Source organism: Eschrichtius robustus, chromosome 2 (genome assembly GCF_028021215.1).
Source record: "Eschrichtius robustus isolate mEscRob2 chromosome 2, mEscRob2.pri, whole genome shotgun sequence".
Taxonomy (NCBI): Eukaryota; Metazoa; Chordata; class Mammalia; order Artiodactyla; family Eschrichtiidae; genus Eschrichtius; species Eschrichtius robustus.
Window position 1 is genome coordinate 175,684,632 of NC_090825.1, and position 18,393 is coordinate 175,703,024.

Sequence of the window (18,393 nt, forward strand, 5' to 3'; positions counted from 1 at the left end):
TAATGCAAAAAAAAGCAGTAAAGGAGGAAGAGAGAAACAAAAGACGTTGGACAGAAAGCAAAAGGAAAAGGGAAGACGTAAATCCAACTATATCAATAATGACTTAAATGTGACTAAACAATCCAATCAAAAGACAGAGATTATCAGATTGGAAGAAGAAAAAGATCTTACTATATGTTGTCTCTACTCTTTAGATTCAAAAACATAAATAGGCTGAAAATAAAAGGACGGAAAGGGGTATAACATGCAAATAGCAACCATAAGAAAGCAGGAGTGGTTATACTAATATCACACAAAATAGACTTCAAAAATAAAAGTGTCATTAGAGATAAAGATGGCCATTTTATAAAGATGAAAGGAAGATATAACTCCATCAGGAAGATATAACAATTATAAACATATACGAACCTAACAACAGAGCCCTAAAACAAATGAAGCAAAAACTGACAGAAATGAAGGGGGAAATAGACAATTCAATAACAATAGTTGGAGACAGCAATATCTCACTTTCAACAATGAATAAAACAAGGAAGAAGATCAACAAAGAAACAGAAGACTTGAGCAACACTACAAACCAACAGACATCTATAGAAATCCCCACCCAAGAGCAGCAAAATATCCTTTCTTCTCAGGACATATGGAACATTTTCCAGGATACACCAAATATTAGGCTACAAAACAAGCCTCATCAAATTAACAAGAATTCAAATCATACACAGTAGGTTCTCTGACCTCAATGGAAACTAGAGGTCAATGACGGAAGGAAATGTGGGGAGTCACAAATATGTGAAAATTAAACAACACGCTCCTAAATAACCAATGGGTCACAGAAGACATCAAAAGTGAAATTAGAAAATACTTTGAGGTGAATGAAAATGAAGACACAACAAACCAGAACTTATACAGTGCAGCTAAAGCAGAACTGAGAGGTAAATTTATAGCTGCCTATATGAAAAAAAGATGAAGCTCTCAAATCAATAATCTCAACTTCTACCTTATGGCACTGGAAAGAGAAGAGCAAACTGAACCTAAAGCAAGCAGAAGGAAAGAAATAATAAAGATCAGAGCAGAAATTAACAAAATAGAAATAGAAAATAGAAAAAACTTAACTAAACCAAAAGCTGGTTCTTTGAAAAGATCAACAAAATGGACAAACCTTTAGGTAGAATGATCAAGAAAAACAAGAGAGAAGACTCAAAGTGCTAAAATCAGGAATGTCAAATGGGACATTACCACTACTACCCACCTTATAGAAATAAAAAGGATGATAAAATAATATTGGATAATTAGAGTTACTACCGAGCAATAAAAAGGAATAAACTGTTGATACACACAACAGTTCAGATGGATCTTATGTGAAAAAGCCAATCCCATAAGGTTACATATGATTCCCTAACACTGTCAAAATGACAAGATTATAGAGCTGGAAAACAGATCAGTGGCTGCCGGGGGCTGAGGGTGGGAGGTGGGGGTGACTTTAAAGGGGGATCACGAGGGAATTGGTCTGTGTTGACAAGACAGCTCTGTATCTTTTTTTTTTTTTTTTTTGACAGTTCTGTATTTTTATTGTGATGGTGGTTACACAAATCTACACAGGTGATAAGAGACCACACAGACATACCAAAAAATGAATGCATACTAAAACTAGTGAAATCTGAGTGAGGCCTGTAGTGTACTGTGCCAACATCAACTTCCTAGTTTTGACAGTGGACTGTGGCCATGTAAAATGTCACCACTGGGGGAAGAGCACGTGGGACTTCTCCATACTATTTTTGCAACTTTTTGGGAGTCTGCAATTCTTTAAAAACAAAATGTTTTGGGAATTCCCTGGCAGTCCAGTGGTTAAGACTCAGTGCTTCCGGGACTTACCTGGCAGTCCAGTGGTTAAGACTCAGTGCTTCCGGGACTTACCTGGCGGTCCAGTGGTAAAGAATCCACCTTACAATGCAGGGGACACAGGTTTGATCCCTGGTCAGGGAACTAAGATCCCACATGCTGCGGGGCAACTAAGCCTGTGCGCCGATCTCACGCGCCTCAACTAGAGCCCACGTGACGCTAACTACAGAGCCCACGTGCTCTGGAACTCGCGCACCACAACTAGAGAAGAGAAAAAAACCCACACACCACAACTAGAGAGAAGCCTGCACACCGCCAACAAAGAGGCCCGCGTGCCACAACTAAGACTTGACGCAGCCAAAAATAAATAAAATAAATAATAATAAATCTTTAAAAAAAAAACCCAAAAAAACTCAGTGCTTCCACTGCAGGGGGCCCAGGTTCAATCCTCCCACAAGCCATGAGGCCTAAATAACTTTAAAAATAAAAAAACTAAAACCAAAATATAGAAAAAACAACATGGGGGATATTTCATCATGGACAGGAGGGCATTCTGCCATATGGGCTGATGGGTTGGGGCTGGGTAATGAGTATGTGGGTTCTTTACCCTATTTTGTCTACCTTTGCACGTGTTCAAATTCCCCGTAATGAAAAGTTCAAAAAATAAAACAAAGGGAACCAGCACAAGGATGGCCACTAACAAGTGCCTTCCCCATCCAGATTTACAAATATGCTTCAGAATGTTCCATCGTCAGGACTGCGTGCCATCTTGTCTGATACCCTCCCCAAAACGATGGCCAGAGAGGAGACCAGGGCCGCCTGAGTGTTTTCACAACACAGATGATAACAAGACGTGGGACTGTCCAAACACCACCTTGAAGAATAACAGCATTACAAAAAGCATTTGAGATGGGGCGGGGCGGGGGGGGGGGGGGGGTTGGGGCACCCTGGGTTCTACAAGAGGTTTCTCCATTTCAAAGTCCTTGTTTCCGGGTGGAAATGATCTGCTCCAATACCAAGGTCTTGACTCTTTCCAAACGGGAAGCTTAAAAAGGCAGAACAATAAAGAAAGAGAAAACCAGTTGACACAACCAACAGAACAAGCTAATACGGTCCAAGAACCAGTGCTCCCCCCGGACCTTCTACGCTGGGCCAGGCACCCGAACCACAACACAACCACTCAAGGGAGCTGAGCCCATCGCTTCACACGTACTCACTCTCTTCCGCTCACAGCGATCCTCTCCGGCATTTCCACCTCAGGACCTTTGCACGTGCTCCTTGTGCTTGCATGTGGAGCTTCTTGTCCCTTTGAGTCATTCAGACCTCTGCTCAAACGTCCCCTGGGAGGGGCCTTCCCTGTCCGCCCGTGAAGGAAGCACTGCTCCCCCAGTTCTGCGATCACACCCCTCTCTGGTCCCCATCACACAGGGGCCACAGCTCCTTGCTGGCTCCTGGGCTCCTGGCCTGCAGGATAAACACGGAGCTGGCTGACAGCACAGAGCCCAGGCTTTGGGGGCTGTGGCGAGCCTGCTGTCTTCTCTGCGGCAGCCCACTGAAAGCCGAAGCTTCTCCCTGGCGGCCGGAGTGAGAGCCGAGCACTTATTAACATACGTGCCCCGTTTACAGCTCGCCGGCACCTAACAAGGAGAGCAGGCGAGGACACCGAGGCCCCAAGTCGGTGGCAGTGACAGGGTTCGGGAGCTCGGGTCCCATTCTGAGCTCTGGCTCTAGACTCCAAACCAAGCGCTGCCTGGGGCAGAGGCCTGGGAGGGCCCTGGAGGCCGTGGAGAGGCTGGTCACCCCCAAAGTCCCCTGGCCTTCCTGAGCACCCAGACGGCTGGGGGGGATCCCTGTACAGGCAGCGATAGGGGACCCCAGCGCAGCCCCGCTTTCCAGGGAAGCCTTTATTTGCCATCAATGTCTCCCGTGCCAGCCTCCCCCGAGAGCACCTGAGGGTGCGACGCCGGCACTTCAGGGGACCCGGGCGAGGCGCTCCCTACCCCAGGGGAGGGCTGTGGAGCCGCTCCACACCCAGCGGGGACATCCCGAATGCAGATCCATGGAGGCACACAGCCGAGGGTTCTGGCAGGTGCCCGAGACACCCATTCTAGCCAGGCCCATCTCCACAGTCCCGACCCAAGTTCACAGGCTGAGCCCCGAGCCCGGCGGGGCTCAGACGAAACCACGGGTCTGGGGGACAAACGTTCTCAGCCGACGCTGCAGGCAGACGAAGGAGAGCGTGGGTTCAGGGTCTCTCCCCTGTGCGGGGCGGGGCGGGTCACTTAACAACGCCCACTCCCTCGCCCTTGACCAATCCCGACCACGCTGGGGTCCCAGCCCTCCCGGGCTCCCAGCCTGTGTGACAGGACCCCTGCCTGTCGGTCACAGGGTCACATGGCAGGTCCCACACGGGGGTCCTTGCGTCCCCGACTACTGCATCAGCCTCTCGGGGTCCTATCACCCCCGAGCCGACCGCCGGACCCCAGGAGCACACAGAGACCCTCACGAATTCCACACCACTTGGACACACGTCAGGGGCTCAGCAGGGACCACAAGCAGCCTTCACTGTCTTGGTTCTGCCTCCGGTAACTGCTGGTTTTTACACCGGGAGGATAAATTATTTTTACAACGAATATCCCTCTAGGAGGCTTGTTAGGAAAACAGCCACTGCAGCCTGGTCGAGCCAAAGTTTTCAGGCCTTCTTTTGGCTAAAGGCCAAATTAACAAACACAGGGCCTCGGGAGCACAGGTGCTGGAACCCAAGGCAGCAGCTCCAGGTCCCCCTGTCTCGGCGGCCGCACAGAGGACACCTAACCCAGTCCTCCTCCCCACCCGGAGTGATTTCAGAAACTTCTCTTGCGACATCTTGATTCACATTCAAGGAAAGACAGAGGCCCAGAGAAAAACTGCCCCTGTAATCTCTGAACGCTCTCCCTGGGCCAGGGAGACATTGGGACATCGGAGCCAGGTCACTCTCCGTGCGGGGCCGTCCTGGGTGCTGTAGGGTGCTGAGCAACCGCCCCAGCACCACCACCCCCATGCCAGGAGTCCCCCCCCCGCAGGTTGTGACAACCACAGATGTCCCCAGACACTGCCCAGTGTCCCCTGGGGACAGAATTACCCCCGGGGTGGGAACTACTTCACTCAGGGATTTTTCACGGATTAACTCAGTTAATCTCATCCACCCTTGAAGCAGAGATCTCCACTGTCATCCCCATTTTGGAGATAAGGACACACACCCAGCAGAGGTGGGCTCTGAGCCCAGGCAGGCCAAGCACGTGGGTACCAGCCTCCAACTGCTGATCCCACTGGCCGTCCTACCTTGAGACCTCAGGCCATTTAAGACCATCTGCAGCTGTGGGATGTTATTTCCAAACTACGCTTGTACACGGGTCTCAGCTTTCCTACGGCCAAAGAAGCATGCCAAGTTCCTGCAAGTCCCTTCACAGAAACATCTCGGGTCCCAAATTCAGAGCCCCACAGAACGGCCAGCATCCATGCCACAAATGCGCCGCCCCGAGTTCAGCCACAGGACCATCAGCCTTCACGGCCAGGCCAAGGTTTCAAGCTCCCGTTAAAGGTGAGAGGCTGCGTACAAGGCTCCACAGGAAGGATTGAGGCCACGGCCACGCCACCCTGCCCACTGGGGCTGGCCCTCCAGTTGACATCCTACAGGCCAGGCTGGTGCACTCGCCCCTCACGTGGCCCTAGCTGCTTCCCGTTGCGTCTGTCTCGTCTCCCCAGCTAGAGGCTAACAGATGCAGAACTTCTGATGGGTTGGGCAGGCAGGCGGGAATAGGATGGGGGGATGGCGGGGGCCAGCCTCCACTGAGCACCAGGCACCCCCTTTACAGCATCCCCGGCCCCATCACAGCACTCAGCTCACCCAGGACCAGCGCTAGGTGTAAAATGAACATAGAATGTCAAAGACAGCGCCACACACACAAAAAAAGAAAGAGTGGAAAATAACTCATTAACAACTTTTATAATGATTACACGTTGAAATGATAACATTTTGGGTATACTGGGTTCAATAAAATACATTACTCAAATTAATTTCCCCTGCTTCTTTTCACCTTCTAGAAAACTTTAAAGGACACACGGGGCTTGCTTTGCGTCTTTACTGGGCAGCGCTGCCTTAGAAAAGCTGTCGGTTTACACTTTCGCCTGTTTTCTTCTGAGGGTTTTGTCGTCTCAGTTCTCACATTCAGATCTTAGATCCACTGGAGTTTGTTTTGGTGCCTGGCCGGCGGGGGGGGCACCGTACAGAGCCCGACGTTTCACCAGGTGACATTCCGTTAGCGTCCACGTGTGTCTCCCCTGGTGTCCTCCCGGTGCCACGAGCAGCTCCCTGGCACTCGGGAGCCCCCCAGGTCTCCCGTATCCTCTGCTAAGGGGACAGCAAGTCTCTCACACACGTCACTGTCCTCAACACCAGTGGGAGGACCAGAGCTGGCTGGGCTCTGCCCTGCTATGAGGCCACACCCCATCTGTCCCCTCACGGTCCCCGGAGAGCCCAGCTGCATTTCCAAATGGCCCAGCGTGGTGACGGCACTTCCCCTGGAGGGCAAGGGGGCACCCGGCTGCCTCTTTATCCACTGAGGATGCTGGATGTCTGGGCAGGAGCCACGGCCACCTGCAGAACTCTGCTCGGTGGCTCTGTGGGGATATGCACAACCCGGTGGCTGCCTTCTAAGGTACAACCCACAACCCTGTCAGGGCCAGGGCCGGGCAGACCAGGGAAGGGAAGTGGCCCAGGAAGCAACTCGCGTTCAAACCTACTGGCCAGACACGTGGGGGCTTGCGGGGGGGGGTGGGGCTTGGAAAGGAGGGCACGTGTGGTCTAATCCCGAGCCACGTGAAGCTCTCGGGGAGCCCGCTCAGGGCTTGGACCACACTCAGCCAATCAGGCCAGCAGGGGGGCAGGCAGCAAACAGGACACCCCCTTTCTGGCCCTGGTGGACTCTGGGGCAGGGAGCCCCGGCACTGCCCACCGGGAGAACACACAGGAAACAGACAAGCCAGGGCAGCAGGGGCCGGGGCCACGCTGCTCCGCGGAGCGGACGCACGGAGAGGTACTACAGGGGACCGAGCCACCAAGCAAGGCTGGGCCAGCACAGCCCACCCCCTGGGGGCCCTGCCCAGCGCCAGCTGGAGGCAACAGAGGGCACAGAGGTGAGGATCACTACTGAACGCTGGAGTCCAGAACCTGCGCATCCAAAGGGCGGCCTGAGCACCTCCTGCAGACGAGCTGGGGCAGCACATCCGACGGTCGGGCCTCCTGACTCTGGCCTCCCTCTCCGACCCCTCCCCACCCCAGCCCTCAGGCTGTAGCCGCACAAAGGGTTTTAGTGCTGCCTCTGGTTGGGGGCCGACTGGGTGAGCATTCTGCACGCCACAGCCCTGGAATTCTGGAACTCTGAGACAGTGAGGGAAAAGAAGGGGCAGGAAAGCATAGAAACTACTAGATCCCCACAGCAGGTAGTGGATACACAGCGTGTCCACCCATACACAGGCACATCAGTCCGCCATGAAGAGGAGAGAAGCACTGACACTTGCTACAACGTGGATGGACCTTGAGGACACGATGCTCAGAGAGAGAAGCCAGACGCAGAAGGACACCCAGTGTGTGATTCCATTCACATGAAACATCCAGAACAGGCAGATCCACAGACACAGAGAGTGGGTTCATGGTTGCCAAGGAGGACGGGGGAATGGGGAGTGACTGTTAAACAGGTATGGGGTTTCCCTTTGGGGTGAGGGAAATGTTCTGGAATTTGATAAAGGTGATGGTTGCACAACTCTGTAAATGTTCTAAAAACCACTGAACTGTCCCCTTTAAAAGGATGAATTTTATGGTATATGAATATTATTATACAATTAAAAATATATTTTTAAAAAAGGCAGGGCAGGAGCATTTGAAGAGGGGCTGTCCTAGAAAACTCGGGATCTAGTCGTCAGCACACCAGAGCCAATCTCTGGGCAGCCGTCCGTGGCTCCCACGTGACTTGAACACCTCTGGACTGGCCTTGCGGACTAGACTCTACGCTCCCCTTCCGCTTTGCCCCTTGGAGCTCGGCACAGGGGGGCCCCAAAGCTGTCCGAGAGACAGACTGGAGGGCTACCCTGGCTTTGCCTGCTCCCTCCGGGAGGGTATCCCAGGCAGGGCCCTGAGCGTCCCCTCCAAGGCCTTGCTCCTCTGCCTGCTGTTCACCTCGCCCATGACGACAAGGCTCGGCCCAGCGGGCAACTCTTCTGCCGCTCCCGGGCCACCACCCGAGCCAGCAAGCGCGGCCCTGGCCCTGTGCTTGGTTTGCATCTGTCTCGGCAGTTCTGCTGCCCCAGGCCCTGCCGTCCCCGCTGCTCTCGGGAGCCCGGCTCTAGGCTTTCATCACGGGCTGGGACCCGCTGCGGGCAAGAGACACTGATCCGCTGGCCTCGTGCACGCGGGCCAGACTACTGGCGCTCTCCGCTGGGTGACAGCAGACGCACGGATGGGCCCAGGCTCGGTGCATGCCCGACGGCGGCGGGTTTGCTGCAAAGTCAGCCCTGGTGGATCGCGCAACCAAGCTGCTGACCGCCCGGCCGAGAGCCACATGGGAGGCCTGCTGGCGGTTCCCAATTTCGTACCTTCACCTCGAGGCTGGCGGACGGCATGGCTGGGCATTTACAGAGGCCGCTCCACCCCTGCTCCCCGCCGCGGCCAGCCTGGACCTACCCACGCCACACACCCCCCCAGCCGCAGCTTGTCCACCGGCCGGCTGACCACCCTTCCTACTGCGGGGCCCGGCACGGGGGGCTGGACGTGCAGAGAAGCCCATTTCCGAGGACAACGCTGCCCCTCAGTCTCCAGCTCAGAATGGGCTCGGGTTGCCCGTGGAGCAGCCAGGACACGAGGAGGCGGGCAAACCAGACGCCTTCCTCCCCGAGAGGGTGTCAGAGAGCGCCTTCCTTCCCGAGAGGGTGTCAGAGAGCTCGCTCTCTTCACCGGCTCCCTCCTCTTCCTTGGGGGAAGGAGCTGGAACGAAGCAGTGAATCCGGAGTTTCAACTCCAGGGCATTCACTCACACGCAAGCTGGAAACAGCAAGGCTCTCTCCCGACCCGTGGCGGAGATAATCAGATCCATGCAGCTCCCGAGCCGAGGTAGGAAGCCAGCCCGCCGATGCTGGCCTTTCTGATGGAGGGGGTTTTAAAGCACAGAACGGAGGACTTCCCTGCCGGTCCAGTGGTTAGGACTCCACGCTTCCATACCGGGGGCCCGGGTTCAATCCCTAGTCAGGAGACTAAGATCCCACAAGCCGAGCGGCGTGGCCAAAAAAAATGAGAGATCCCCGGGCAAAGAGCGGGGATCTGAAGGGGCCAGTGGCAACTCCCAGCCCAGCTGCCCGGCCAGGGTCCTGCATGCATCCTGGGGGCAGCTCCCAGGCTGCCGCCTTCCCAAATGGGCCGCCCAGCACGCGGCCCCTCTCCGCCCAACGCGTGGTCCAGGGTACCCCCGGCACAGCCCTGTCGCCGTCACTGCGCCGGCTGGTGGCTTCAGGCTGGCTCCTGCTCAAAGGAGGCCTCCGGGATCCCTGCTCTCCTTCTGCACGAAGCACAATTCCGGATCCCCTGCCAGCTCATCCTCCACGAATCACTTCTCTCCACGTTCTCTCCCGAGACTGGAGCGAGCAGCCACGAAACCATGAAGGTGGGCCCACCTCCGCCCCTACCTGCCCAGAAGGTGCCGTCACTTGGGTCCAACTGCAAACACAGGAGGGAAGTGGGTCCTGGGACAGATCCTGCCGCCCCACCCGCAGATCACCTCTTCACAGCTCGCTGTACAGGCTCATCTGAGAATAGGAGCCGTGATCGCTAGTGCTGGCAGCCGGGGCGAAACCCACATCAGCTCTGGTTCCGCTCTGTACCCAGAGAGCCATTCGGGGTGCAGCAGCTCTTGGCGCCTTGCTTTCTGATTCTTATTCTTTGTCCACTGAACAAAACACACCCGAGGCCCAGAGCGACCCCGCTTGACCAGAGCCACAGGCCTCCCGTGGGGCAAAGACAGCAACGCAAACTTTTCATCAATGCCCTCGGGTCCACGGGAGCCACTGAGGTGGGATGAGAAAAGAAAAAAGGGGAGGGAAGGAAGGAGGAAGGGGGAGATGATGGCAGAGGAGCAAAGAAAGACAGAGACCAGCAAAAAAAAAAAAAAAAAAAAAAAGGACAGCAACTTTGGAAAGCCAAGAAGTTCTGAGTAATCCGCTCCAGGTTGTTTATTTCAATCAGCTAGAGAAGGCATGACCGTAAATTAACGGTATGCTTCCTTGACAAGTCAGAACACTCCTGGGACAGACCCAGATCTAAGACGCTAACAATCTGCCTGGCTGGGAAATCACTCGTCAGCCAGTCTCCACGGTGGGGAGCAAGGCCAAGGGCACGAGGCCGGCACAATCCCGCTCCCGACACAGGCCGGCGCACAGCCCCACAGCCGTCTCCCATCCACTCGGCCCACAAAGCTCAACTCTCACACACACGAGAGCCACCTCTCCACGAGTGTTCCCGGGCAGGCCCGCGGCCGGATGGCTGCAGCAACCCCCTCCCGGGACTCCGCTGCCCCTTCAGAAGGGGCGCTGGTGTTGGTAAAGAGGATGGGCCAGATGCTTACAAAACAAGAGGATTGGGAAACAGTGTCTTCCTTTTAAACCCTCAGTTTCTGGGAGGTCAAAACAAACTCCTTAGGCCCAGAACACTCCTTCTCAATCTTCTGCTGCCTGCGGAGGTACAATACAAAGGGGGCATCACGGAAAGGTGGGGCATTGCCAGCAATGAAGTATTTGCCCGTTTACATCTACTTTTTTTTTTTTGGCCGCACCGCGTGGCATGAGGGATCTTAGTTCCCCCACCAGGGATCGAACCTGCACCCCCGGCAGCTGAAGCGCAGAGTCCTAACCACTGGACCACCAGGGAAGTCCCTACATCTACTCTTTTCTCAATTTTGAGATCGTTTTGGTGAATGGGATCAGAACATTTTCTTATATTCCCTGCACTTTAAATTTCCTCGAAACAACCCAGGACCTGTTTTTTAACATACAGAGTATGATTCTAAATACTTTGATGTAGGAAAGATGGAAATTCATTCATCCAACACATGAATGCTTACTGAACGCCCATTGTGGACAGGAACTGCCTGAGGTGCTGGGGATACACACAGCGACCAAGACAGATGTCGCTCCCACAGCGGGAACCTCACACCCTACTGCGGGTGCTCCCAAACTATGGCCCACAGGTCAAATCCAGCCCACTGCCTGTTTCTGTATGGCCCACAAGCCCAGAATGGTTCTGACGGTTTTTAATGGTTCGGTGGGGGGGGGGAAAAAAAAAAATCAAAAGAAGGAAAATAGTTCATCATATGTGAAAAGCATGTGAAATTCACATTTCCGTGTCCGTAAATAAAATTTTATCGGAACAAAGGCACAAGTCGTTGGTTTCTGTACTTTTGTATTACAACAGCAGAGCAGAGAGGTCAGGACGGAGACAGTCCCGCCTACAAAGCGGAAGATAGTTACTTTCTAACCGTTTACAGGAAAAGCTTCTGCCCTAGTGGATGAGATGGACAATAAGTACAAAAACAGATTCATACAAATTTCTGGTAGTGCTGAATGCAAAGAAGAAAAGGCAGGTGGGGAGAGAGAGTGGATGGAAGGGTGAATTTGGGCAGTGAGGTCAGGGATGGCCTCTCTGAGCCGAGACCGGAATGACAAAGAGACCTGAGGGGACAGCACTCTGGCAGAGGGAACAGCAAGTGCAAAGGCCCTGAGTTGGGGAAAAGTAGGCAGGTAAAGTGGTTTCAGCTGAAGGGAGGAGGCATGGGGCGCGGGGGGGGGGGGGGGGGGGGGGCGGAGGGTGGTGTGGAGAGCACCTCAGAGGACAGAACAGGGAGGCCATGGGAAGGGTCTGCAACTTTTCTCAAGGACAACAGGAAGCCACTGGAGGGTCCCGAGCAAAGGAAGACCGTTTTTCAAGTTTTTAAAAGCCCCTTGAGGGAACAGTAGTGAGAACTGACAGATTAGTCGGGACGCCTTATCCAGCCGCCAAGATGCTCCCAGAACAAATCAAAGCAGGGAGTAAACTCAAAAACCAATCCATGGGACGTTTCCCTGGTGGCGCAGTGCTTAAGAATCCACCTGCCAACGCAGGGACACGGGTTCGAGCCCTGGTCCGGGAAGATCCCACATGCCGCGGAGCACCTAAGCCCATGCACCACAACTACTGAGCCTGCGCTCTAGAGCCCATGAGCCACAACTACTGAGCCTGCGTGTCACAACTACTGAAGCCCCCACACCTAGAGCCCGTGCTCCCCAACAAAGACAAGCCACCTCAATGAGAAGCCTGCGCACTGCAAGGAAGAACAGCCCCCGCACACTGCAACTAGAGAAAGCCCACGTGCAGCAATGAAGACCCAATACAGGCAAAACTCAATCACTCAATGAATACAAGTAAATAAATAAAATACATGATCGCTTTAAAAAAAAAATCCATCCGACCCCACAATCATCAGTTCATGGATCCGCTCAGGCCTTAGTCTTGAGGTGGGGCACAGGCTTTTTTAAGTATCGTAGTTAAATTCATTTCATTGTGTGAAAGTACCTGCACCTGGCACAGTAACAGTCCCGTGACCTCAGGCATCACTGCTCACGAAGAGGGAAGATGAAAGGGGTGAGTCACCTCAAAGTCGACTTGAAGCAAACTGTTAAAGCCAATGGACAGGCAGGGGTCACACAGCTCTAAACCTGCCCACCACGCTTCCAGATCCCGGGAGCATGTGGAGGCCGGTGGGGGGCCCTGCAGGGGCTCGGGAGACCCCCACACCACGCCTGGACGGCCCGTGGTGGGCGTGTCTGCAGGCGAGCACCTCTCCTCCAGGGGACAGAGTAGGAAAGACCTGGACAGCCAGGCCGAGCAGTGCGCGCCGGACACAGCCTGCAAATGTGAGCCCCTCCCTTTTAGGCGGGGGAGGGGAGGAAAGGGACAGAGGGACCTGGAACTTGAGGTTGATCAGGGTCATGGCCAAATATCAGGCTGCCGTGGGGTTAAGGGTTAAGTGGGAGAGGGTCACCTGGGGGCAACTGCACCCTTCAGGGCACACTGGGCGGTGCCTGGGGACATCGGTGGTCGTCACCACTGTGGGGGTAGGGGTGCTCCTGGCATCAACGGGGTGGCAGCCAGGGATGCTGCTGCACACCCCACAGTGCCCGGGACAGACCCCCCCAGAGAACGCCCCAGCCCTGAACGTGGACGGGGCAGAGCAGGAAGGGACCTGACGGCAGTAAGAAATCAGCGCCAGGTTCGGAGCACCCTGGCACTGTGTGAAGCCACAGTGACTCTCATCCCCTTTGACCCCCTCAATGACCCAGCATGGGCTATTATACCCATTTTGCAGATGAGGAAAGCAAGGCCCAGAGTCATGCCTCAGAGGAGGCATGTGAACCTGGATCTTTCAGACTCTGTTTGGGGAATGGAGTCAAGGACGGGAATCCAGGGGCACCGACAAGAACACGGGTCAGAAGGGAGTCCAGATTCAGCCCCTCTCCTCCGTCCGGTGTCCTCAGCCAGAAGCGGAGGGACCGGGGCAGGGCAGGTCAGAGCTGTGGGGGTGAGGTCCCACCGAGCAGCCCGGGGGGGGGTGGGGAGACAGGTCTCTGGAGCGCAGCCAGGAACCCCCCGGGGCTGGCAGAGAGGCATGGGGTGGGGGCGGGGGGCGGTGACCTCACAGTCGTGCAGTCTGCCCGCAGTTCCTTTGCTTTCCACGCTCTTCCCCCAGCCTCTGCCCAGTGGGCTTGGGAAAGTTTAGTGACTGCCCCCCCGCCCGCCCCCCACGCCCCCGGCCAGCTTTGTTCTTGAGCAAGTGACTGGCGCAGGGCCCCACAGCTCTGAACCTGCCCCCCACACTTCCAGATCGCGGGAAGAGAGACAGCCGGAAATGGTCATTTGCCCACACCTCGGCCCTCACCCCTCTCACCCCGTGCTGCCCACTCCCTGAGCCGGGCCCCTCGGGGCAGTGGGCACCACACTGCCAGCACAGTTGTGCCCACACCTCGGGACACCCATCTCTCCCTTTCCCCCACTAGACCCAAAGCCCCCTGAAGTTAGGGACTCCCTGCAACCTGCCCCAGTGCTCAAAACCCAATGTCCGCAGGCCAGGTGAGTGTCAGATGGAACCAAGGAACAGATGGGCTCCCCAGGGCTGAGGCTCCGGCTGGGCCCGGCCAGGGGAAGGGGCGGGGCTCAGGAGGGCAGGGGCGAGACACCACAGAGGAGGAGGGGAAATGCAGGGTCAAGTATAGCAGAGCGGCCAGGCAGGGAGAGAGGGGCATGCAGGGGCCCCCGACCACCCCAGAGGGACTGGGGAAGGGTCTTTACTAGGAGACAGCAAAGTACAACAAAGGCAGGGCGGGGTCCTAAATGACTGATCAGCCACACCTTTAAGCTCTTAACACCTCCTTAGCAGCCCACTCCCCAAAGTGGCAAGGATTAGAAAATGCGAGAAAAACAATTGTTACTAAAATCTGGATAGAAATTGTCTCGACAACGACACACTCACGCGCGCGCGCGCGCGCGCACACACACACACACACACACACACACATGCACACACGCACATGCAGCGCGTGACACGGTATCTGCTTGAATCACCGCAAAACCTGGGAGCATTTATGCAACTGCACCTCTGCTCGCGGAGGTGACCTCCCCCAGGGCAGGGCGGTCTGACCGCGGAGGTGCCCCCGGCACAAAAGGGGAGCACCAACGTTTGCCAAGCGTCCAATCAGAAACACGGAAAGAGGGCCAGCGAGTTTCAGAAACCCTCCCCTCAGATGATCACAAGTTGACTCCAGACTTTTACACTCTGTCCTTAGAGATTCCAAAAAGCAAACTACAAAGACCACAGAGGCTGCCCACTGCTTTTGAGAGGGTGGTGAGGAAAAGCTGACCGGGGAGTTGACAAACCCTCCCGACGCCTCATAAGGAAGCTATTATTGGAGAATTAGGGGAGTCACCGGCTCTTGCACGGCAGCGCGGAAAGCCCAAAGAAGTCATGTAGTGAGCCCCTTTTAGGGGCTTTCTCCAGCCTGGGGACAGCCGGATAAATGGCTGCTGAGGCAGAGGGGTGAGGCAGGCAACCTCAGACCCTAAGACAGCGCTGGCAGCCAGTGGGAGCCACAGGAGCTTGCTGAATAAATGCCACGGACAGAAACACATGGAAAAGGACACACTCTTTACATATCACAGGCTTGTTGGGCTCCATTGCACAGAACAACCTTCTCACTAGTTTCATAACTCGGGAAACAGTTCCCAGGTGCACCTGAATCATTAAAACAAAAGCATCCTCCCCCAACCAAACAGATGGGACACACCAAGAAGCAGTCCACGTCTCCCCAGCCCCCAAGGGAAAAAAATCCCCTATAAAACCTTCCATCCTGGCCCCGGCAGACGCGCACCCCATTCTGCCTGGTGTCACTGCGCCCACTGGGCGGAGACCCAGGCCCTTGCAGATCTGGGGCAGGTCGCTTTCAGAATGAATCCGTCCCCCAGATCCCACGGGGCTGGAGAGGACAACCCAAGGGGTCCCCGCGGGAGCGACACCAGGATTCATTTCTACAGAGAAGGGGCCTTCGAGATGGCGATCGGGCAGAGAGGGGAAGGCCGTGGGGGCACGCGTCTGGAAACTGCTATGTGCATATCAAGTGGATACATTTTTTTATAAGAAATTCTGATTGCATGCTTATTTTAGGGGGGCTCAGGGAAATGGGGCGCGAGTTTGGAGTCGCGATGGCACGGCGGTTGACTCGGGCAGTGGGGTGGGATGCAGTGATGGACATTTCGGGGGACACCGCTGGGAAGCGCCCCGTTAACCCCACCAGTGCCCAAAGGGCCGGAAATGGAGGCGGGTTTCACCCAGGGCCTGGGATATCTCTCTCTCTCTCTTTCTCTTTACTACTATTATTTTTTTAATTATTAGGTTTGTTGGGAATAATGGAAGGGGAGGGCCCCGCCAGGCAGGGCCAGCCAGGCCGGCCACCCACGCTGTCATCTTTTGTGCGGGGCCGGAGGGGACGCCCCGGCCCAGCCCCCGCGCGCCCCCGGCCCGGGCAGGGCGCCCCCGCCTCCCGCCCCCGGCCCCGCCATTGTCCGGCCGCGCCGCCCCCGCCCGAGGCCCGGCGAGCGCCCGGGGCCGGGCGGTTAACGCCCCCAACCGCCTCGCGGGCCGGGACAAAGCACTGCGGCCGCGGCCCGAGCAGGCCGCGCCCGAGGCCTGGGCCTCGAGTCCCGGACGCCCGCCCGCCCGCAGCCCCAGGCGCGGCGCGGGGGCGGCGGCGGCGACGGGGCCCGTGCTCGGACGCGGCGGCCGCCTCCCCGCGGGCTCACCTGAGGCGGCGCGCGCGGCCCGGTCCGGAGCTGCGGCGCACGCTCCCCCGCCCTCGGCGTCGCACCCCCAGGCCCTGCTCGGGCCGGGCCCCGCTCGGTCGCTGGCGGCCGAGCCCTCCGCGAGCGCCCCGGGCGGGGCTTATAAGGCCGCGCGCCAGCTCCGCCCCGGCTGCCATTGGCCACCGAGCCCACGCCCGCGCACCCATTGGCTGCCGCTGACAGCTCCGCCCCTCCCCTCCTCGGGGCCCACCAACACCGCACGGCCCGCCCCCTGCGCGCCTCGATTGGGCGGGCGCAGGCGCCGGTCTCGCCTCGCCACTGGCCGGCCGACTAGGACACGCCGGCGCCCACCCACGTGCCCGCCGACCGGCTTGGTTCTCATTGCAGGCTGCGCACGCCAGCCAAGAGGCCGCGACCAACAGGACGGCGCTAGGCCTCAGATTGACAAGGGCGCCTCGGGGACCGCCCAACGACCGCACGGGGGCAAGAGAATATTGGCTTACGGGGTCAGCCCCAGGCGCGGACTGGCTGGGGCGGGTGCCAATCACGGCCCGGGCCCCGCCCTGGTTATCAGGCTGCAGCTGAGTACGTGAGCTCCAGCACAACATCAGCACCGCGCCTGGCAGGCTCGGAGAGGGGGTTCGAGACCCAGAGCCGGAAATTGGGTTCAGCGTTCTCCAATTCGCAAAGTCCCGATTTAGGAAACATAGCTCCAACGTAACTCAATTTACAAAGGAGGAGAACTGAGAACTGGTGAAATAAAAGTCAAGCAGCAAGCGCTCCTGCCTCCCCTACCCCCTACCCCCCCCCCCAAAAAATTCCAAGTTCATTTCCGTTGCAATCGACAAAACTTTGCAAAGGCGCCAGGCCTTCAGGATAAAGCTAGGTGACCTTCGCCGACTTCCCTAAAACGTAAGGGAGGCAAGGAGTTTGGTGCCTCCTGACTTAGGTTCAAAGCTCAGCTGGGCTCACATCCCTCACTGTGGTTGGCCTCCAGAGAAGTAACCTCGCTGGGCCGCAGTTTCCCCTGTGAAATGGATATGACGACGATACAACCCCTCACCGTCGGCCCCTCTCCTGGGAAGTTTGCGCGAATTGGTGAGAGGAGGCACGTAAAGCCTTTGACCATGTGACTTCGCCAAGTGAGCATTTAATTAAGGTTTGCCATTATCGTCATCATCATGATTATTAATTGCATACCAGGCAGTAGGCTGGGCACGCCCCCATTTCGTCGGCAGGAATGTAAATCGGACAATTCGATATTTCCTAATAACGTGGCGAGTGCATCTACGCTCTATTCCTGGAGGTCCTGTACCCTGAGAAAGGGTCCGGAGCGTGGAGCTTGCCTGGTTCAAGTATGCGGCTGCAGCGCTGTACACAACTGTTTCCAGATTATATAAATAGCTTGTGGCACAGGGTACTCTGGAATACTTTTAACTATGTAGCAATTGAAAAGGGGGTAGATCTACATGTACTGTCATGGAATGATTCCCCTACAAGCCATGTGGAGAGCTGCAGAATGGTCCAGAATTCTGAACAATACCGTTATGGAAAGGAACGCAGAGCAACTGTCCTGTGGTTTCTAAGAGCCCATACCTGTGGCAACGCGCGGAACAAGGCCATCACCAAACTGAGTAAACTAAATCTTTGTGGAGAGGAGGGATCCACCTTGGTAAAAAGTGTAGTTGGTGAGGAGTTTAATCTGCTCTAGGGTGATTTACATCGTCATGGGGCCATATTCAGATATACCCTCAAGCAGTTAAAATTTAACTTAAAAAGTAGGAACCAGTAACTGCTCCCAAGGAACTCCCTAACCCGTGGGAAAGACAGAAATGTAATCTGGTAGCAGTAATATAGGCTCAAAAGTGCAATCGTATGGGGATCTCCCTACCCCAAGCCTTTTTTTTTTTTCTCTACTTCCTAGTTAACCCCGTTAAGACAGTGAATTCCAGGTGTTTGGATTTCACAGACTCTGGAATTTTTTTTTTTTTTTAATTGGGGGACCTAAATAGGTTGTCAGCTTCCCAATTTTGCTTAGGGGGACTTTTTATAATTTTTTTCTCAAGTTCCTTTTTTTTTTTTAAATTCCAGTACAGTTGATTTACAATGTTATGTTAGTTTCTGGTGTACAGCGAAATGATTCAGTTTTA

The 18,393-nt window shown here is 55.5% G+C and overlaps 1 protein-coding gene across 6 annotated transcripts in view; it reads right to left on the bottom strand.

Annotated features, from left to right (window-relative positions):
• The window catches only part of KDM4B (lysine demethylase 4B), a 141,020-nt gene extending 124,679 nt beyond the window's left edge, over nt 1-16,341 (bottom strand). For all 6 annotated transcript variants that reach the window (XM_068537209.1, XM_068537207.1, XM_068537208.1 and 3 more), the window contains exon 1: nt 16,244-16,341. The gene's annotated coding sequence lies outside the window, so the exon portion shown is untranslated. The remainder of the gene's footprint in view (nt 1-16,243) is intronic.
• Between the last annotated feature and the right edge of the window lie 2,052 nt (nt 16,342-18,393).